The sequence below is a fragment of the Bos indicus genome, chromosome 18 (genome assembly GCF_029378745.1).
Source record: "Bos indicus isolate NIAB-ARS_2022 breed Sahiwal x Tharparkar chromosome 18, NIAB-ARS_B.indTharparkar_mat_pri_1.0, whole genome shotgun sequence".
Lineage (NCBI taxonomy): Eukaryota > Metazoa > Chordata > Mammalia > Artiodactyla > Bovidae > Bos > Bos indicus.
Genome location: NC_091777.1, coordinates 38,815,348 through 38,837,981, shown reverse-complemented (window position 1 = coordinate 38,837,981; position 22,634 = coordinate 38,815,348). Strand labels below are relative to the sequence as shown.

General features: G+C 48.0%; 1 protein-coding gene across 5 annotated transcripts in view; it reads right to left on the bottom strand.

Moving 5' to 3' along the window:
* Positions 1 to 22,634, bottom strand: part of ZFHX3 (zinc finger homeobox 3) — a 255,495-nt gene that overhangs the window by 102,082 nt on the left and 130,779 nt on the right. The gene's annotated exons all lie outside the window — the stretch shown is intronic.

The window sequence follows — 22,634 nt, the reverse complement described above, 5'->3', positions numbered from 1 at the left end:
AGGAAAAAAGGAAAAATAAATTTGTCCAGACCAGTTCTCTCTCAACATCTCAATGTCATTTGGCTTAGAGCTCAGATGGTCAAAATTACACTCTGGGCTGTGTTTGTGTCGATACAGAACTTTGATTCCAGAACATGGAAGCCCAGGCATCAGTACGAAGCAGACACGACAGGGATAAAAGTATGGTACACAAACCAGAGGAGGCCATGGGGTTAGCAGAACCCAGACTTCTGTATCTTGAAGAAGACTTGTATCGAAGCACAATATTCACATCCTTTGGGGTCCCTGTGAGAACACATGGAAAGCTACGGACCCTTTTTATTAAGAATTAGAGAACTGACATGCTCCTGGTATAGAAAGGCCACTTTCTTCATTTCAAATGACTCATTTTAGGCGACGAGGGAATTTTTCTATTGGGTACACATAAAGCAGGAAAAAAAAAAATCCCAAGAAGTTTTAAGTGGTTGACTCGAGGTAACACAGCTAGTTAATGGGAGAAAGAGAACTAGAATCTGGCAGCATCTGCCCCCAGTATCCTTCTGGAGGAGTAAACTGACATCATGGATTTTATGGGCTCATGTTACCACCTGTCCTTCCCTCTTTCTCCTCACCCCAACTCCCACCTCCAGTCCCCCGAGCCTGGCCCAAGGAACCACAATAAAGCCTTGGGGCTGCTCTGTGCTGCTCATCTCCTTTCTGACCACACTTGTTCTATTTGACTCCCATGCCCGGTAACCATCTCTGGTCCTGCTTGGACCTCTGTCCTGTCCTGATTATACCGTGGGACACTCAGGAAGCGCAGAAGTCAATGTCCTGCACTCTGCTCAATGCTAACAAGAGCGGCCCAGCTGTTCCTACTGGATGACACAGCTTTGAGGCTCATGTGTTCACATGCACACATCCTACGTTCACAGAAAAAGTGTGAACATCCCAGAAGCAGGTCTGGACCTCATTGGAAGAGGAAATATGAATGCACCAACAGAGGGCTGAAGAAGGGGAGGGGGCGCAGGCCCTCGACCATGTAAGCTGGCCACACGACGTTAACTTTTGCTCTGAGGCCAACCTGCAGGCAACACAGTAAGGGCTTCACAGGTATCAGCAGAGAACAATCCCTTCTTTCCCAGAAATGGGTGATTTAACACACTCAAGTACAGAGCCTTGGAGCAAAACGATATGTCTTCCCCTGGCCCTGCCTCCAGTAAGAGCTGGCCTACAGAAATCACCACCAGAAAGAGATTGAAAAACAAGCAAGCTCAATGTTAACTGTCAGAGTATAACCACCAAAACACAAAGCTACTTTTCTTGAAATAAATTTGAGCTGTTTCTTTTTTTTTTTTTAATGGTTTCTCTTCAGTTTGCCCCCTCTGACTTAAGTCTCCTTGCCAAGGATGGAAAGCTCCAAAGCTACATTTTTTGGAGGGTGGGACTCTGGGGAGAGAGACTGACGGGCTAGATGGAAAGGAAAACACAATGAGCTTGCCCATGCTGATTCTCCCCAAATTCTCCATGCTGCTGCTAAGTCGCTTCAGTCGTGTCTGACTCTATGCGACCCCATAGATGGCAGCCCACCAGGCTCCGCCGTCCCTGGGATTCTCCAGGCAAGAACACTGGAGTGGGTTGCCATTTCCTTCTCCAATGCATGAAAGTGAAAAGTGAAAGTAAAGTCGCTCAGTCGTGTCTGACTCTTCGAGACCCCATGGACTGCAGCCTACCAGGCTCCTCCGTCCATGGGATTTTCCAGGCAAGAGTACTGGAATGGGTTGCCATTGCCTTCTCCAAATTCTCCATAGGGACCCCCGAAAGCCAAAAATGGAACCTGGGTATTCCCGGGAGCAAGCGTTAGGGTTGGGACTGAGGAACAGGGAACTCATACAGGAGCCAGGAATGGCCACCTTGGATCACTAAGACCCAACAAATTACATTTATTAAAGTTTCAACAAAAACTGACTGAATGAAAGGTAACAGGAAAATAACCATGGAATTCAAAGTGATAAGTCCTATCAAGGGATTCTGGTGGTATTGTAAAATACGAAATCACAGAAAGGATCACTGAAGCCTTAACCCCGAATTCCCATTACCTTCCCATGAAACAGGATTTCCTGGCAGTAAGGCTCTGAATCTTAAACATGAAATTTTAATATGGATGTGAGGGTTCTTTTCCAAATGTCTGGGGTTTTTAGTCTCTGAGCCAGAAGAGAGGATAGCACGGCCAGAAAGAGTTGGATGGGAGCTGAGATATGAGATGTCTTTCATCCTCAGACTCAGGCGCTCTTGGGTGACAGGGCTGTATAAATCCTCAACTGAAATAAACATCACACTGGGGACTCCTGCTGGAAAAATAACTGATACAACGATGATGCCCCTACACCACCACACTTGACTCCTGGTAGTCACTGGTAATCTCTGCTGCCACCAGGAATCCTTTTGGTCTATGTGAGAACCGTTTTGGAAAGAAAATGGGTACCTAATGCAAATGGTAGAGACAAGAATAAAAACAAAAAATGTGGAAAACAGAGCCATGGCCTCTCCCTCTGAGCCCGGTGTAGCGGACAGTTAGGGTCCCCTCTCAGACTTGCACAGAAGCTTAATTCAAAATTCCAAGCTTGCTTGCGCACTCCAACTTCACTCTCCAAGACATACACATGGAAATCCAGAATAAACGATTTTTCCATTCCTAGGAAACACCTGCTCATAAAGGTTATACCCCAACCCAAACTTCCACTCACAACTGGAGTCTCTGGGGGTCCTCCTGCACGTGAGAGCTCCTGTTCTCACCACATCTTACAGGCTCCCGCTTGGGCAGTTTTCAGGCTGTCCAACATGGAGCAAACGGGGGTCCAAAGCCAGCAACAGGGCCTTGACTTCTCCGCACCATCTGGTCCCTTCCCAGGCCTTCGGTGGGTCCAGGCCCTGACCCTGGAGGCCGAGCACCCTCTCCCTCCCATGATGCCCTGGCCCATCCCCGGAATTCCACCCTGGGAACCTGCCTAGTAAGAAGCAGCAGGAGGGGGCAGGACTGGAGAGACTGACTCCACAGGGCCAGCCCGTCACCCCGGAAATGCTTTCCCTGCAGGAGAGAGTAGATGTTTTCATCTGGAGAAGGAGGGAGAATGATTTGTTCCTGACCCAGCTAATTAGGATACCCTCAGTTGGGATCACAATGTATTTAATTAAATTCACTGTAATATATGAAGAATCCACCGAGGCACAAACCCCAGTGGAACACTCAGTGAAGGGGCTGCCTCCTCTCAGAGTTCCTGCTCTTCTCGGCAGGCAGGAAATTCTTCTCCCACACAGATACTGGACTCCCCCAAGCCTCTCCCCTTCCATCACAGAGCTCGACCATCCTTAGGTAGGAGAACCCACGTCTTGTTCGGCTGTTTCCATTTATTTCTTTACTTTGTGCTCAAGATTCTGAAGTCTATGCTCAAGATTTCTTTATGCTCACCTCTAGCAGGTCAGTTGTGCAGTCTAAAAAAGAAAACGGGACTTTCCTGGTGGTCTGCTGGTTAAGAATCTGCATTCCAAGACAGGGGATATGCGGGTTCCATCCCTGGTTGGGGAACGAAGATCCTACATGCCACAGGACAACTAAGTCCATGCATCACGACTGCTGAGTCTGTGCGCCTCACCTAGAGAGTCTGCACGCCCAAAGTAGGGAAGAAACCCACACACTGCAACGAGAGGCCCCACACGCCGAAATGAAGATCCCGCGTGCTGCAACTAAGGCCTGATGCAGCCATAAATAACTAAAGGTTTTTAAAAATACAAAATAAAGAATAAGAAAACAGAACAATAACTTCAACTGTGGCCAGTGTGCTATAAGACACGTGTGCTACATGTGGACCCAAAGAAAAATGGTCACTGAGCCCACTGGGCAGGGTTTGGTTCGATGCTAGATGTCAACAACACATGAAAACACACACTATGTAAACACACACACACACACACACACAAAGACACACACAAAGACACACAGACTACGCCCCACCCACGGGCCTGACCCTGCAGTGCTGGTGGTAACCTGGCAGACAGGCCACGAGATATGAGGAGGGCAACCTTCTGGCGTAAATACCATCGTGAGAACACTTCCTCCGGTGGCACAGGAAAACCAGTGGATCACTCAAGAAAAACCAATCAGTGAGTAATGAAGAAGCAGGACCAATAGTCAAGGAAGGGCGACTGACTCAGCTAAAGGAAGAGCAGAAACCAAGGTCCAGTCCAGCACTCCGTCCAGCCAGCCTCTCCTACAACCTTGAATCCTGAACCGCCGAGGGCTTCCCTGATTTCCCCGGTCTTACTCTCTGGTTTTAAAAGTGCCTGCAAGGGCTTCCCTGGCAATCCAGTGGTTGGGACTTCTGCCTTCTAATGCAGGGGGTGCCGGTTCCATCCTTGGACAGGGAGCTAGGATCTCACATGCCTCATGACCAGAAATCCAGAACATAAACAATGGAAGCAATACGGTAACAAATTCAGTGCAGACTTTGAAAAACGGAACACGTCCAAAAAAAAAAAAAAAAAAAAAAAACTTTTTAAAAAAAGTGCCTGCAAAACCCTGGCTTATAGGAACTGCAAGTGTGCAGTTGTTCTCACTGAAGGAAAGTTCTACACGTGGCAACAGGATTTACTTCCTGAAAGCACAAAGAAGTACAAGGACCCACAAAAAGGAAATAAGTACCCGGTCTGACTCATAAATGGAAGCAGGGAAAGAACTCTGCGAACTCCAACTTCTCCAAATGACCACAGTGCAGCAGAAAACAGATGGCCCTCAGCACGTAGGCGCTGGACTGGCACACGCTGCGTGAGCAGCACCTGCGCTGGAAATGAGCGAGGGGGCTGCCTCGTGCTGACCAGGGACCCTGTCCTGTCCACCTGTCCAATCCTGTTGGAGCACTTATATTTTATCAATAAAATGCTGGGCTGGGTTTAGCTGGCAGGTGACACTCCCGTGCCCCTGACCTGGAGATGTCCAGGGTCCCCTGTCTTTGCTTCTGGGTCTGGTTCTGGGGGAAGAACTTGGAAAAGACAAGACTTCAATACAGTAAAAGGCATCTCGGATAACGAGCCTGGCACGTGAGGGCGGGTATGAAGAGGAAATGAATAATTTAAAAAGAAAGGAAAGGAGCCGGCTGGCATTATTTGTGGGATTTCACCCCATTAGTATGTTGGGCTCATCCACCCTGGCCAGCGACTGAAAGTCAAAGAGATGAGAAGAGGGCTCTTGTTAGAAAATAATTCATCGCAAAAATCAAAAAAATGTGTTCCTGTTACTTGTTTCCCAGGAAAACTAACCAACTTCTGTCAGAGACCATCGATTTCTATAAATCTGGAGGGGCCCCGGCTCCCTCCTCCTCCCCAACAAGAGGAAACTTCTAACATCTGGTTCTTCATGCATGGAATGCAAAATATTGATCAGGTTTTGTCAAAGCCTCCCCTTTAAAGTAGAAATGGACAAAGTACACTCTGACACACGCACACACACTCTCACACACGGAAACACACAGGATTCACGAAGGAGGCTTCCTTGGGGAATAATACCTGTTATGAGGAACACACAAAGGCCCACCCCTGCTCACCACGCTCTCCCACGGATACAGTGCAACCGCACCCGGAGGGCAGATCAAACGCTGAAGCTCCGTGATGGGTAAAGCAGCTCCCAGGGAGCCACCCCTCCTGGGGCACGTGGGCGACCCTGGGGGAGACCCACGCCTAGGGGGGAGGGCCCCACAGCCCACACACGGAAGGCCTTGGTGGAAGAGGCTGCTGTCCCATCAGGCCTCTGGAGGAGAAAACTGTTAACCAGAGCAAGCCAGGGGCTCAGGGAGAGGGCTGCAGAAGTCTCCCCAACAGCTCCGGTGAGACGGGACAGGAAGATGAAGGTCCGGAGTGAGACCGCTAATTACCCACTAAAACGGAATAAGGAAGACGTGAGGGGGGTTAATTCACCATGGTAACCCTGCACGGCAGGTACTGCTGAGGACGCGCCTTCACACACTTCATTTTCCCATTACAGCCCGAAGTGTTTGGCTCCTGTCCTTGGAGAAACCCAAAGCTTCGAGAGGTCACGTGACTCCTCCCCCCGACCCATGAGTTCCCACAGAGTGTGGACAAAACAGGACTGGAACCCAGGGCTGCAGGCCGGGTCCATGGTCGTTCAGCGACGCCGTACCGACTGCAGGGGGCTGTCATGGGGCCGGAGACGCCCCAGACCCAGGTATTCACCTTGAACATCTAAAGAGGAAACTGTTTCAGGTGTAACTCAACCTGGAAGAGGGGTGGTTAATTTTTTAATCAGGGGTGGTGTTACCGTTCCAGATTTAATGTCGCATTCTTAGGAAGGCTTCCGGAAGGTCAACCTAAATATATATGTATTTTCTGTTTCATGTTGGCTTTTCACCCACTCAAGCCCTCGACCTTGGCACATGTTAATTTAGTCCTATTTCACTGCAGGAGCCCAGCAGACAACGTTAAAATATAAGCCCCGACCACAATTTACAAGAGAAAGTGAAAGGAAGTAAAAAAACGTTCCCTTAGATCAATCTCTGACCTATTTTCTGGTTTCTAGGCCAGACTCCTCACGCCCTGGAACAAGCCCTGACTGTTCGCTCTTGGCATCCGAGTTCCAAGGCTGGAGTTCTGGCTTTCCAACCCTGGATCTCTTGGCTCGCAAGAATGACATCTCCTCATTCAAAAGTCTCAAGAAGATGAATGGTCCTTAGAGAGAAGCACAATAAATTTTAGAAGTAAAATAAGCACGAATCTGCAACCATTGAGAGGGTGTATCAGACTCGGCTTTGAGTCTTTTCTAGAAAAAATCCAAATGTGGGCTCTTGTGGAATGCTGGTACTAACAGATTTCGTTTCCCTCTGTTGGGAAAACTCCAGAGAGGGGCATGGCGTAACCACACAGAGACGAACCTTCTCAGGGTATGCAGGCATCTTTCCTAAAGGAGGGGGCCCATCAGAGCACAGGGTCTCAAGCAAGATAAGGGCTAGTTTCCACGCTGGTCAAGTGAGCACGTACATCAGCTGGGAAGCCAAGGGAAATACACGGTGAGGAAAAGAGTCGGTCCCCAGGCTAACACCAACCTGACCATTCTCCAGGGACGAGCCCAGGCTCCTCGAGTCCGAAGGTCACCCCTTCGTTAAGACAGGGCATGGGGAACGGTGACTTTCTTCATTTGTGAAGATACGCTTCCTCCCTGGAGCGACTCTTCAGCTCCCACGGGTTTAAGTCCCCACAAGAAACAAAGGCCGCCGTATTCGTGCTACTCAAGCTGGTCCCCATTCAACTCCAGGTCACACTGCTGCCATAACGGTGGTTTATGAAGCACTCTGGATTAAGGCAGGCCGGGGAAAACCCTCCCTCTGTGCTACTCTGGGCAAGACATACACATGGGTTGGGGCTCGGTTTCCTCGTCTGCAATACAGGGCCCCTCTCACAGCACCAGTGGGAGGGGTCAGTGGGATAATTCATACAAAGGTGCTTAACATGGCACCTGTTCTATGGTTTGCCTTCATAATTAATAAGGTTATTATTATTACTATCATTACTTTTCAAGCTGGTTAGGCTTTTGGGATTAGGGATAGGAATGAATGTTACTGATTTTACCTATTTGACATTTCCCTCCTCAGGCCCAGTCTGTCCTGCCCCCTCCCTGGGAACCGCCACCCCACACCCCCAGTCCCAGAGCAGGATTGCTTGTTGACAGTAAAGAAATTTTGATGTGCAGAAATTATGAAACAGAGGGAAAACTGCACATGCACGGGACTGACTTCTTCCTTACAAGAGGCCCTTAATTATTCTTTTTAAGTCATTTGCCCATAGTCACACAGCTGGTGTGGCAGAGTCAGGACCCTCGCCCCAGGCCCAGGCCCTTGCTCCAGAACCACATCTGTTTCCCGGATCTCTCTGTCTGTCAGCGCCCAAATAGTGAAAAATCAGAAACCTTGTTCTTTAGCACATCTGCCAACACCCCAGGTGAGGACCAGGGAAGAAGAACTGAGCTGAAACAGACACATCCCTGGTTTCCCAAATCCACGCTGAAGGATTTGCTTATTTGTATCTCCAATCCCATGACAGTCAACAGAGCAGAAAGAAAAAAAAAAAAAAAAGAAATACTTGTCTGGTGGTCAAAACAGGTGCGTTACTTCATCTGTGAAGCACAGACGTTTATACTTGCCCTGTCTTCCTCGGAGGCAATTTGGAAACTACGTGAGCAAACAAATGTGAAAAAGATTCAGAAGGTGGGAAGGATTGCCCAAACGTCTGGCACAGGCCTCATCTTTCTACCTCGAGCCTGGACGGTGCTTCCTCACCTGGCTGGCAGGCACACACCACGGGCTCAGCAGTTAAAGACACAGACACGTCCCCGCGCTGCGGTCCTCTGGCTTGAGCGTGCCTCAGAAGCACCTGGGGCGGGAGGTGGGGTGTCCCGCTGCAGAGCGTTGGGGCCCGCCCTGAGGGTTTCTAATTCCCCAGGTCCGGGTTCGGGGTAGGGAGGGAGAATTCCTGACCGTCTCCCTGATGCTGGTGGTCTGGGATCACACTCCTGAGAACAGCTGCTTGGGACAGCGACCGCCACGGAGGAGAGACCCAAGTTGGAACCCCTGAAGGTATTTCCTTCTAAGAAGGAAAACTGCCCAGGCCTAAAATCTCCGCATCACCCACCCTTTCCCAAAGAGCATTTCAGATGCTAGCAAACTGCACTCGATAAATCACGCAGTGCCAGCACTCAAGAATTCACCTCTTTAATGAAAAAGGCCCACGGAAGCAGCTGCCTGCTACCGGCCAGCTCCAGATACTTTATAAAAGTCGGAATTGGCTCCATTCATCTTCCTCTCCCCTTTCACACCTGCAGTCTCAAATTTCCTGGGGCTGGGGCTGAAAGCGTGCCTCTTGATGGCGAGGCATGAGGCATCACTTTTTCCTCGTGAGCTCGGCACCCCACTGAGCACACCTGTCCAGATGTCTTGCTGGAACCCAGCCCACCAGAGTTTCCACCAAATATGAGAAAAACAAAACGGTCTTTAAAATTCCTCCCGTGCTCTTGAACTTTCCAGCTGCTGCTGCTGGGAGTCTGAGTGTGGTGCTCCAACCTGGAGGCACCTCTCGAGCTCCCAGCATCTGTTGACCAACACCCTCACCACCCTCGTTATGAGAGGGGTCAGTGAGCACGTGCAGGGCTTTCTTCCTCATAAGTGGGGCTGGGGTGGGGGGGGCGCTTCATTTTTTATTTCATTTTTTTCCCCTCGAATCAGAAAATGGGAAAATGACTGCATGGAAGAGAAAAATTCCCTTGACACAAATGCCTTTCATGTCGCTCCTTCTGGGTGCTAAGACGTTTCACCCTTTCTCCTTAAATTCTGTGGGTTTTGTTGATGGCCGAGGAGGAGAAGTTACACTTGTGGGAAGGGGACAAGGGACTGAGAGAGTGGAAAGAGAGAAGTGCTTCTTTGAGGAAGCGGAGTCGAGAGAGCAGGAGACAGCTGGCAAGAGGGGACACAGGTCTGTGAAAGATGACACGCGCGCTTCTCTGCCCTGCCTTTGGGTCCCCCCATAAACAGCCCCGACAAACACCCTGCACACTAGGTTTTGCTCTCCTTCCCCCGCTTTTTAAGTCTCATTAAAAGCCGATATTGTTCGGCCTCAAGATGGAGAGCTCCGCATGGATTTTACTGAACGTTAAATCAACCAGCAAGCGTAGCCAGCAAACTCTGTGGCACTTTAACTTTAAATAATGCAATAATTATTGAATTTCCTTTTTATAACTGAAGTGCTGGAATGTAAACAATGGAGCTGTAATTGCAGGAAGGGGGGATCAATAGAGGCAATCGTTTTCAGCCATGTTAATTGTAAATACAATTGCTCCAAGATGTCAGACTTGTTCTTCTTGCTCCCAGAATCATCCTAACGGATGACAGAGTCCAACTTTCCCATTACAGCTGTTCGTTTCTTTAAGAGGTTCTCAATCAGGTCTGATCAATCTGTCAAGATAATGCATGGAGTAAGTAAGACTCTTCCAAACACAGGCTCCCAATCAATAGCCTGGACCAGCTTAATGAGGTGGGGCTAAGGCCCAGAGGGAGGCAACGGCCCCCAGCTTGCGCCTAGGTTTGGCAGGCTGGCTTCCTCGCCTGGCCTTGGTAAACAGATCAGCCCTTAATGAGGACATTAGTTATGCATGCTTCAGCAAGCAGCAAGGCACCCGTCCCTGGGGACAGACGGACAGAAAACAAAATAGATTAACAGAAAACAATATGGTGCCAAATTGGGTCCAACTGAAGACCTTTCCCTCCTTCTCCTGCGCTCCTTAATTGTCCAGCAGAGTGGAGGACGCCAATTAATCATTCCAATGGGCATGAGCTCAAGGACGGGGAGCATCCGTTGAGAGCTGGAAGATCTCCGGGTGTCTGCTGGCCTCCCTGGGGCTGTCGCTCTTAGCGTCCGCATCCCCAGCATGACATCTCCGGGGTACAAGAGGGGCCTCTCACAGAAGGAGACAAGGGAGACCACACTGGGAGGCCATGGACCCAAGCCAGATGAGAACAAGTCTGGTACTCTTCACAGCTGCCGTCAGTTTTTGAGATTGAGTCTTGGTCCTGGGAATGGGTGAGCCCTCATAGACGGGGAGGAAGTCAAGAGTCTAGAATCCCACTTCACCCATCCCAGCACCTATGCCATTTGCACAGGCATCACAGGAGTCTGGATTTCCAAGAGATAACCTGGAGGGCTCTTGGGGAGTCTGGAGAGCCGTCTTACCTCCCTCGGAGGCCGCCGTGTGTGCGTGTGCACACCTGTTCTTGCTGTGACTGGCCAGGAAGACAGACTGCTGGGAAGTCCTCCAGAAAGGACCATGTTCCCAGGTGGCACTGGTGGCAAAGCCCCCGAACCCCCCTGCCAGTGCAGGTGACATAAGAGACACGGGCTCGATCCCTGAGTCGGGAAGATTCCTGAAGGAGGGCACGGCAACTCATCCCAGTATTCTTGCCTGGAGAATCCCACAGACAGAGGAGCCTAGTGGGCTATGGTCCATGGGGTCACAAAAAGTCAGACACGACTGAGATCCAATAAGGGGATGAAGGTCCAAGCAGGGATGAGCAAGAAAAAAAAGAAAATAAATATACAGCTGGAGAGATCAGAGCCCTCCTCTGCGCAAAGGCCACACCTTATCTGAAGCCCTTCCCAGCTCCCAGCTCCACGCCTCCTTCCTCTGGGCCCGCAAAGCCCGCTGTAGCAGCATCCACTCTGGACTTATCTGTGCTTCAAACCACCTCCAACTCCTCTGCCACACCATGGACCGCACCTCACAGGCGGGGAGAACTTTCAATCCTGGTTCAAGGCATAGCTCCTGGCCCACAGTAGGGACTGAAAGATGGCTGGCTGGACGTCTGAAGAAACTGAGACACTCCTCTAATGCTCTCCTGCCGCTCTTGGTCCTCGGCTGTCACTCCAGACCAAGCTGGCCGCATCCGATTCCCTCCTCCATCTCAGATGTCCAGCCTCCACCCCACAACACACCCCACACACCATGAGACGCCTGGCTGTTCCCACCTTACCCACCAGCCCTGGCCTTTCTGGTCTTGGTCCATCTCCTGCTTGGAGACCCTCCCCAAACCACCCTCCACCTGCTGACAAGCTGCACGGCAGCTAGGGCAGGCGAGGGGCACCCTTCACACTTGGGCCAGAACCCCATCTGCCCGCCTCTGGGATGTCAGAGCACAGGTGGTCCCACCCGCGCCCACCACGTGTCATTCTTTTCAGCAAATGCTGCACTGGACTCCCACGTGGGAGTCTGCAGTCCAGGTGAGATGCCAGGGCTGAGGAATAAACACGTTCGCTAATATACACCGTTTGTTTAAATAAGATTTGGGGGGCTGGAGATAATTATTTTAAATGGCTGTGTTTAGTGACTTCATTATTTCAGCCTATGGATCGCAGAAGTGCTGTCCTTTTCCCAACAAACCAGCCAAACACTCCCCAGCCAGAGGCCAGCTCAGTCACTGTCATTCCACCCTCTGCTTCATATATGCCCTCTGCTGTGTTCACCTGGCTTTAGCATGGCCATCCTCTTTCACTACTAGACTGACAAGGGGCTGTGAGACTTGGGGATACTAAAAGCAGCCAGAACACCCAGCCGATCACAGAGACGGGGGCGCAGAGCACACAGAACAGACGCCTCTGCAGGCCAAGTAACTCGGCCGAGACGGCTGCAAGGATGAGTACGGGTGTCGACGGCATCTTTGTAGGTGAAAACAGCTTAGTACACAGGTTAGTTCTAACAGAAAATGTCCGCAAGCCAACGGAGTGACATGACAGTGCTCGGACTTCTGGAAGGAGGTGGCCGCGTGGGAACCCCCACCCCACGTCTGACAGAGCAACTCGACTGTCTCCAGATTCGAAGCACCAGGATGAGGATGTGTTCATTTGATCACAAACGCACACATACATCTTTACTTTCTTCCCGAGTTTCCTGTCCTCCTATATGCTGAGACCCGCTGCTATCCGGACCCCGAGGAACTGGTTATATGTTACACTTTCATGAGTTTTCAAGTTCTGAGACCTTTGAGGGAGGAACCATTCTCCATCTGGGCTCAGACGCTGAATACCTGCATGTGCCCCCCTCCCTTTCCAGTTTATGCCCGAGCTCCAGGCTCCTCAGCCTTCTGACTGGCTGGCCCCGCTTACAGCAGACCCTTCCCAGGGTGACTTGGTCCAGAGATACCACACCTCTTGGCTCCGCTCTCAACCTCCCAACAGAATGCAGCTGTGAGGCCAGTCAGTGAGTTATATTTTTCAAAACATATTTCTAAATGGTGAAATACAGGGAGGGTTTTCGCCAACCAGCCCACATTGACCAAAACATCCCTTCCTCATTTTCAGCAAGTTCACTCTGGCCAGCAGGGCCAAGAGCCAGTGTGAGGTGGGTGGGACCCACAGGAGAAGGTCTGCTGGGGGCATGGGTAGTTTCATTCTGGACAGATTACGGTTCACAAAACCTGCTGGAGAACTGCGAGGGAGCTTCTGCAGTAAAATCCAAGTTTCAGAAAACTGCATCTATAAAACTGGCAACTGGGGAAATTTCCTTGAGCAAAATGATGGGGTGTAAGGGGCAGGGGGTGTTGGGGGAATGTTGAAGAAGGCAGGACTAGGGAGAGGATGGCTGAGATCCTGCCAGCCCTGGGGCACCAGGGCGCTCTGATGCACACTGCACATTAGTAGGGACTGTGCGACCGGGGCACGGTGACGCGCGGACACAGACCAGTGTGCGGTTGCTTCCTGGGGCCCCAGTATAAGGATGTGGCTGGTCACTCCCCACACCTCAACGTGCTGGGTGGCAGCTGTGTGGAATCTCAGATCCAGGAGTCTGCTCTGTATTAATACAGACTATAGATCATTCTTTTAAAGGCTGAAAGTATTAAAATAAATATTTTTCAATGATCTTTCCAGATGACTCTGTAATAACATGAGGCCAGAGGAACCAACAGCCAGTCTGGTTTCTGGTGACACATATGTTTACAGTGGGGGTCTTTCTGCCAGCTTTGGACCCATTCATTCCCCATCTGTCTATCTACATTCCTGCTTCCTGTTTCCTCACACAACAATCAGAGGTACTATTCATCTTCTCTAATCACTGTCTCCATCATTCTCTGTACATGAGAAAGGTCCTCCGTTAGAGCATCTTCTCACCTTCTCTGCTGCACCACCCCCTTCTCCAGCCAGTTCTGCTGTCTCCTGAACTTGATCCCTCAGTGGCCTCATGTGTGTGCAGGCGAGTGTGTGTGTGTATGAGAGAGACAGAGAGAGATACTGGCTCACACCACTCCCTTCCGTGCATACTTCCCTCCCAGCTCCAGCTCGTGTGTGTGTGTGTGTGTGTACACGCGCGCGTGTGTGAGAGAGAGAGATACTGGCTCATGCCACTCCCTCCTGTGCATACTTCCCTCCCAGCTTAGCCAAATCCTGCTCCCCTTTCTGAGTATCACACCTCTGCCCCTATTTCGCAGTCCACCATGATTCTTTCTCCTCTGACCTCAAAGCCTCCACCTCACAGCACATCTTTTCCCACTGAGACCCTGAAAGCCAGTTACCAGCTTTACGTCTGTGGCATATTCCCCACAAGACTGGAAGGCTCCTGAAGGCAGGGACCATGTGCCTTCCTGTGGACGCATGTCATTCAGGTCATTCTGCAACAAGAACACAGGCTTGGGAGCTGGGGGCAGTGCTGGGGAGTGGGGCTCAGATGCCGAGCTCTCTCCTCAGGTTGTCAAATGGAATAAGGCCATCATTTGACACAGGGCCATGAGGATCCAGAAAGTAAATCAATAGGAATATACTTCATAAACGGTCAGGCAAAGTTAAAAGAAAAAACATTTCTGGGTGACGAGAATCAGTTGGAGGGGGGCATGTCAAGACGTGGGAAGCCTTCCCCCTCATCCGATTTCACTGGGTTCCTAAGTCTAGACAGAGACGAATTAATTACTGGATCACCCGCTCACTCACCTCGCTAATGAAATCGTCGGCCTTGCTGGGCAGGAGCCGGTGAGGAGGACCGGCTAGCCCCTGGGCGTGAGTCCCACTGGTGCCAGCTTCATTTCCCAGCGCCAACATGACTCACGAGATGACACAAATTGCCAGTGGGCTTTCTCATTATGTGACCTTCAGCAAGCCACCCTTTCCCGCTCCGGTGATAAAATCTGGATGGCGACGTGAAGAACCTACTTCACGGCATTACGGTGAGGAATGATGGTGGCGCACAGCTTGTAATGACCGGGAAGCACTCTGTCTTTGTGGACAGCTAGATTACTTAACGTTTAGAATAATACTGCCTGTTTCAGGTTGAGAAGGCATTCAGATTTTAGCTGAGCTGAAGGCTGAACATGTTCACTAATAAGCAGTGTCCTTCCCATAGAAACACCAAAAGCTACTCAGTCCACTGAATAAAATGACTAGCAGTACATTAGCGAGAAGCTGATGCAGGCTTAGCTACCACGAAACCAGGGCCACTGCATCCAGCATCTGATACGCAACTTCCTGAGATCACAGAAATAAACCAGAGCAGACCGAACTGACAACTGCATTTTTAAGGATGAACAGGGATAAAACAATTTCTTAATCCACAAGTTCCCCGGAATTTATAAAAAAATACAACTTCTTAAAAGACATATTTTTATCATGTAGATCAGCTGTCGGCCAATTTTTTTCTGTAAATATCTGGACAGTAAACATTTTAGGCTGAGGGCCATCTGGTCTCTGTCATCACTGCCTAACTTGGCCACCAAAGCACAAAAGCAGTGACGGACTGTGTTCCAATAAAACTTTATTTATAAAAACAAGTAACTGGCTGGATTTGTCCATCTAGTAGCCATGTGCTAGCCTCTGATGTAACACTTTGTAAAAGCTTTACCCAATCATTCAGAATATCAGTGAAGAGAGGTCATGTGTACAGAGTCATGTGTACACACACACACACTTTTTTAAGCAAAATAAGTTCCTTCCAACTCGTCAAACCCCAGTAAGAGCCAGACATGCAAACTTGTTATAAAAGTAAGCTGTTTCAAAGTGAAGGTCAACAGTAATTCAAGTACCATTTAACTTGGAATTATGAAGTCACTCCAGAACAATTCATCCTTGTTTTCAGACATCTGAACGTAAGAACATGTGTGTAAACGTGCTCTGCAGTTGGCAGTACCTGTTCTCAAGTTCCACATGTCAGTCTATAGCCACTGTGAACAACACCACACAACAGTTAAGGTTATACATTTATTCAGAACTAAACAATACCTGTAACTGATTCAAATTTTAACCAACCTATGATGGAATTACTAATGACAATTAAAAAAAAAAAAAGTAGGCATCCTCTGTGCCCTTTAGCAGCTGAAAACAACCTGTGTTTAAAGAGCCCAGGGAGCAAAACGAAAAGGTGAAAGGTCACGATCGTCCCTGTGTATCTTCCTGCACACCACACTTCTGTTTCCTAAGCATCTCTTAAAAGGAGAATGCCAGCAATGATCTTGACATCCAACAATGAGTAATCAGGAAGTCTGGATTTAGAGGAATAAAATATTTAAACATTCTCTCAATAACACCATCCATGTTTATCTAGCCTTGCACAGACTTCAAAGGGCTTGGTCCTTCATTAGCTCAACTGGTTCTCACAACTACCTTGTGAAATAAGGGACATACAGATGCCTTTCTTCACTGTCTCATGGACAGAGGAGAGCATTAGGTCAAAGATGAGAAACTGGCCATAACTGAGGAGACTGTGGGTATGACCTTCAAAACTCCGAGTTTTAAAAAATTCTTAACTTCAGGACTAACACATTATGATCGGCAACTCTGCTGTACAATCAAGACTTACAGACTGTGTTTCACAGTTATCTGGGTAAGATCGGGCAGGCGCTCTCCAGCCAGCACTAGCACCCACAGAAGATGCCTGCACGGCTCCTGCAGGCTCTTGGGTTTGTCTCTGCCACTTAAATGAGAATGGGGCTTGTATGCGGGGGGCCACGCAAGTTGACCCCCAGTCTTCTCATCCTGGATCTGCACTGGTGGTGCCACACTGCGCTACGCTGTGAATAACCCAGTGCAAAGATCCCCCGAAAACCAGTGCCTCTACTGGGAGCACTGGACTGAAAAAGCCAAAGGCAGAAAGCTAAGCTGCACCACGCTCGGGCAAGAAGCGTGTGCAGGATGAAAGTGGCTTCATGAGGGAAGCCAACTTAATTCTGCCACTGGAGTTAATATTTGTTAATTGGTAGGAAAAGGTAAAATTAATGAGGACATTAACATAGCTATTTAAAAACAGCTCCATGTTCCTCCCATTGTAACACATGGAACTATCAGGAAGTAATTGAGGGAAAAGGACACTGTCAATTCTCAATTATCTGCATGAATGAAGCGCTCAGTGACACGGATAATCCAAGTCATTTACATTTGGATTTAGAAAGTAACATCTTTTTCCCTTGGAAAACTTACCTTCCTAATTACAGCTTGCCGAATGTGATGGAGAAATCAGTTCACCTTCTCTGCCAGAGAAGAAAGTTGTTGGGGAGGGTATAGAAACTGCCAGGAATTTCAGAGCTGCCACAGATAACCCAAGGCAGATTAAAACAGAAGTACCCAGTGCTGGTCCAATGTTGCAACCATTAGCCACCTGTGATGATGTATGTCTGAACTAACTTAAATACAATTTGAAGTTCTACTCCTCAGCCACGCAGGCTGCGTGTCAAGTGCTCACAGCCACTTGTGGCCAGTGGCTACCATGTGGTAGCAAATACAGAACATGTCCATCATCGGGGAAAGTTTCAGAGACAGTACTGAACTCTAGGTTGAGGACAACCTCTTTACTTTCTGGATCAAGTATAAAGTTGGGGGCAGGGAGATGCTCTGCTGCCACTTTTATAGAAAACAAAAGGGAACTGTAATTCTTGACTCTCTCAGCCAGTTTAATTTCAGGCCCGGTAATATAGACTCTGTCCAGGGAATACCACACACAAAAATAAGCATTCCATTCTAAGTAAAACGAGGCTTTTTAATTAACACAGCAGAAAAACGGGTGGATAAAAGGTGAGGCAGAAGAGCCCGGTTTTGGGCAAATTTTGGACATCTGTACTGCACCCAGTGTGGCCACAGGGCTGAAGGTAAACAAGAGGGAGCTGGCACCCCCGAGGGGCCCACCCGGGGAGGTGGCTGCTCAGGTGCCACTCGGGAGCCGTGTCGGGCCTGGTGTCACTTCACATCCTCATTAATTATCTTGAAAGGAGAGGGTTAGTAAACAGCAAGTTAATTAAATTCTCAGATGATGCTAATTCGGGAGGCTTTCTCAAGACTGGCAAGGGCAGAGGCAATATAAATGGGACCTGGATGGGTGAGAAGTCAGAGTGGAAAATAAAATTAAGCGCTGGCTAAACAAACGCCGCTTTAAATAAATCTTTCAGAAGAGCCAAAATGTGCCCGAAAAGGAATCTGGAAAATAGTTGTACTAAAATGAAAAGGTTTCCAACAGTCTAAGGCATATAAGCAGAATGGGAGCTTTTTTTTTTAAAGGCTTTTTTACGATTTTTAATGCAAACATTTACATGCCCTTGGGATTCCCTCGTGGCTCAGCTGGTAAAGAATCTGCTTGCAATATGGGAGACGTGGGTTTGATCCCTGGGTTGGGAAGATGCCCCGGAGAAGGGAACAGCTATCCACTCCAGTATTCTGGCCTGAAGAATTCCACGGACTGTACAGTACATGGGGTCACAAAGGGTGGGACACGACTGAGTGACTTTGACTTGACTTTACACGCCCTCAGGAGGAGGTCTATAGGAGGAGCACGCCTGTTCACCGTCACTGCCCTTGAGAGGCGTGGAGACAGAACAAGGGGCAGTGCAGGGCTTTCCGCTCTTACTTCATATTCTTTAAAACTCAAGACATTTTTCAAACAAGCAGGTAGGATGAGTTGAGGTTTTTTTTTTAACTTGTTGTTGTTGTTGTTTTTAAGTTTCTTAGTTTGAAATAACTTTAGATGTACAAAAGAACAGCAGAGATGTGGTACAGCGTTCCCACGTGTTCTCACCCAGCCTCTCCTGCTGTTAATGTCCTGCCTCTTAACATCCGGGACATTTGTCAAAACCAAGAAACAGACGTGAGCTCAAAGCTGTTACTGAAGAACAGACTTTGCACATTTATGGTATTTCCCACTCATGCCCGTTCTCTGTGCCAGGATCCAAAGCAGGATGCCACCCAGCATTTAGATGTTACGTCTCCAATCCCTGCCGCTTCCTCCCTATGTCTCTGGTGATTTCATCACTTTTGGAGAGAACTGGTCAGGTGTCTGTAGAGCTTCCCTCGATTCTGATTGGTCAGATGTTTTCTTACAGTCTGACTGAGGTTACTGCATCACTTCCGGGGAACATGACGTCAACATGACTGACTATTCACCAGTCAGGGTTAACTTTCATCACTCAGAGAGGGTGGTCCTGCCAGGCTGCCTGACTGGCAAGTTATTCTCTTTTCCTTTCCATGCTTGATTCATCAGAAGTGAGTCACTAAATTCAGCCCATGGTCAAGAGGAAGGGAATGAAGCTCCACCTTCTGGTTACTATGTTGTTAAATAAAATTTAAAAATTTTTCTAATTTTTAGAAAATTAAAAATTTCTCTTCATTTAAAAAGAAGTATCTAAGGACGATGTCTATCTAGAAAGTTAGAATTGTTGTCTTCCTGTTGAATACTTAGATTCTCAACAACACAAACGAACATACGCCCACAGCTGCAGAGCCCTCATCCCGTGCCAGGCAGTCCCCTGCCCACTTAGACATATTAACTCATTTAATCCTTAAAACAGCCTGATGAAAGTGGGACTGTGACATTATATTAATCGACCCCAAGTTACAAGTGGAGAAAGGTGGCACAATCGCTTGCTCGTGTGAACAGTTATTAAATGGTGGGGCGGGATTTGAACTCTAGCCTCCTGGCTCTAGAGGTCATGCAGTCTAGAGAGCTCTCTGTAATCCTGCTTCTCAACATACAATTCCACAAGTTCAGGACAGTCAAATGGGTAGCAAAGTGTAATTCACAAAGAAAAGCGACCCGGGGCAGGATGTCTAGACCAAATGAGAGACAGAAGCACAGTCCCAGTGGCTTCTGAGGATCCGCACTGCAGGGCTAAGCGGCCCAACAAAACCGAGATGCTCTGGGTGGGAAGAGGGCAGGGTTTCAACAGAAGACAGTCCTCCTCTACCTTTAGAGTGAGGCAGGGAATGCCAGACACCCAAGCAGGTCAGAGGAACTCTCTTCGTCCCCAGGTACAGAAGATGCTCCAAATCCACGGACCACGGTGCTTACTGACACCCCAGCCCATCTGTCACAGAGACCAGCTTGGAATTGCCTCTTCCCAATCACATTCACTTTTCCTCCTCTTCTGAGGGTTCACTGTGACACCCTCAGAAAACACTTCTGGAGTCAGCAACAGAGCACAAAGGTCAGGGCTGGAGCAAGTCTGTCTGTCTGGGGGGAGAGAGGATGTCAGCTCACAAAGAGCCAGCCACCCAGATGTGCGGTGGGTGCGTGGGGAGGGAGACACTTGGGCCCATGACCTGCCTGATCTACAGCATGGGCTTGTTTAATCCCAGCCATTAATGATGTGATATCCTGACACCAGAAAGAAATAGGGAAATGCACTGCTTCTAGAAAAACAAGAAAGGAATCAGAAATGTGTGGACAGCTACCTCTCTCCCCCGATCGCCCACGTTACTCAAGTTCCCACACTGATCTTCATCAGTACCCTTCATCACTGAGAAAAACGATGAAGTGAGCAGGGAGCAATTCCTTTCCCCCCTTGCTGGGTGCCCACCCCACACCACTGCCTTCTCTAAATATCCCCTTCATTTCTTCTCCATCTAACTCTTGCTTATACTGTTCTCCAACTGATTCATCTGCAAAAGTTTGCCTTTAAGATTGACATTAACATAGAACCACATCGATTCTAACACCACCCTGATCCCATCTCACACATGGACAGAGAGCAGATCTTTCATCAACACCTAGAATCACACAACAGGGAAGAGAAGGCGCCACCCCTGATGGCTGTCTAAGTGTAGGTTTTCCAGATCAGCATGGTTGGCTTTAGTTTAAACACATCCATCAAGCTAGATCTTAAGGGGAAAACAGAACACCTCCTCTCAAGATGGAGTCTCAGTGTGCATTTTAAAGGCATGTCTACACATTTTATTAAATGCAGAAGAGTGTTAACAGCAGATATCTGGATGCTTACTATGTGCAAGCCATGGTCCTCAGGCCTGTTCTAAAATAAAACAGATATATCACCAACCACCCTAGAGGGAACTGGACACTTCAGTGTATTCTTTCTCATGCATTTCAATGCTTTATTTTGGTTGGAAAAAATAAAATCCTATTCAAGAGGGGCACATTTCCCGATTTTTAATGGCCCCCAAATCTAAAACTTATGGACTGGAGCATGATGTTGGCAAACATCGAAAGTCACTTAAGCAGATGTTTGTAAGCACTTAGAAAAGTAATGAATCACAAGAAGCAAACATACATTCATCAAGTACAGAACAAGAAGCCAACATCTTTCTTTCCTTGACTTTCTGCTTTATCTTCCCCTCAAGAAATGAAAGTCACTACTGCTCTTATTACTAATACTGCACTGGTGGGTCATCAGAAATTAATGACATCTGATTTGTCTCTCAGGATATCCTTGAGAAAAATCTGGAAACAGGATGATCTGATTCTAATATGGTAAGGTGTCTCTGCGCTTAGGAATGTGGCAGAAAGGACAATGACCATAAATGAAAGCCCACCTGGAAAAAAAATATCCACAGGAAATCACAGTGACCTCAGTGGACCTCTCTCATCTAACATTTCCAATAGGATATGCATAGAGATACAGGTTCTGCCCATCAACAACCCCCCACCGCCCCCACCCCACCACCACACGGTCTAAAAGCCACAGAAAACAATAAACAAGTGAGATTTTAGACACTTTAAAAAGATGACTGATGAGGATTACGACACTTTAATACCAGGCAGTATTTAGTTATATTTAGTTACACAACTAGAGTAACTAAAATAGTTCGCTATGGGCCCAAGTCAAGGCAAATTAATGAAACAAGAGAAAGTGTAGAAACGGATCCAAATAAGAATTTAGTGTGTGACATGGTGGCGCGTGTAAATGCAGAAGCAAAGGATGGGTGGGCTGCTTCGTACGTGGGGCTGGGAAGATAACTGAGAAATAAACATGGAGGATCCTTGCCCCGTGACATACACCAAAATAAACTCCAGATGGATGACCGTGCTCAGTGTCCAAACACCATGGAAAAACCAACAGCAAACGTTCACGCGGACGTGGTGTGGGCAGGGGACAGGGATTCCTAAGCGTCACAAAAGCGAAGGAAGCAGAAATGAAGAGACGCCACTATATAAAAATCTGTAACCTGGGCATCTCAAACATATCAACAGTAAAAGATAATGACGAATTAGGGTTGCGGGGGCAGAATGAAACCGTAACAGAGAACACACACATGTTTAGCATTTTTTATACAGAAAGAGCTCTTCTAATCTGTTTATTTACATTATACCCTTGCCAAAATATTATTTACAATAGTGAGATACTAGAAACAATATGAATGTTAAGTGGAGGAGAAGCTGAATGAATCGTGGCATCTTCGTGTGGCAGCGTCTCATCCAGTTGTTAAAAATCATGTGGTATAAGCATATTCAGTGACATCAAAAAAGCAAACACTGGAAAGTTAAAAGCCAGTTACAAGACAGAACATCATTCAAATTCTACAAAATACTAATATCCCACCTGTACAGAAAAAGCTAAAATTATGTATGTCAAAGTGCTTAAAATTAAAACTGTCTTTGGGTGGTGAAATTAGGGGTTTTTCTCTTTTGTACTTCTCTGCATTTCTAGAAGTTTAAAAAAAATAGACAAGAAATACTTTTGAACTCAAAAATAAAACTTAAAAAATACCTATAGAAGAGGATGACTTTACGGTCACATTTCCAGATACTATACATGTGGGATGGTGACCAGCAGGGCTGAGAAACAGAATCAAAAGGATGAAGGAAAACAGCCTAAGTGTCAAGTTTTGTCCTCAGGTTTGGAAGACAGGGAGGCCTG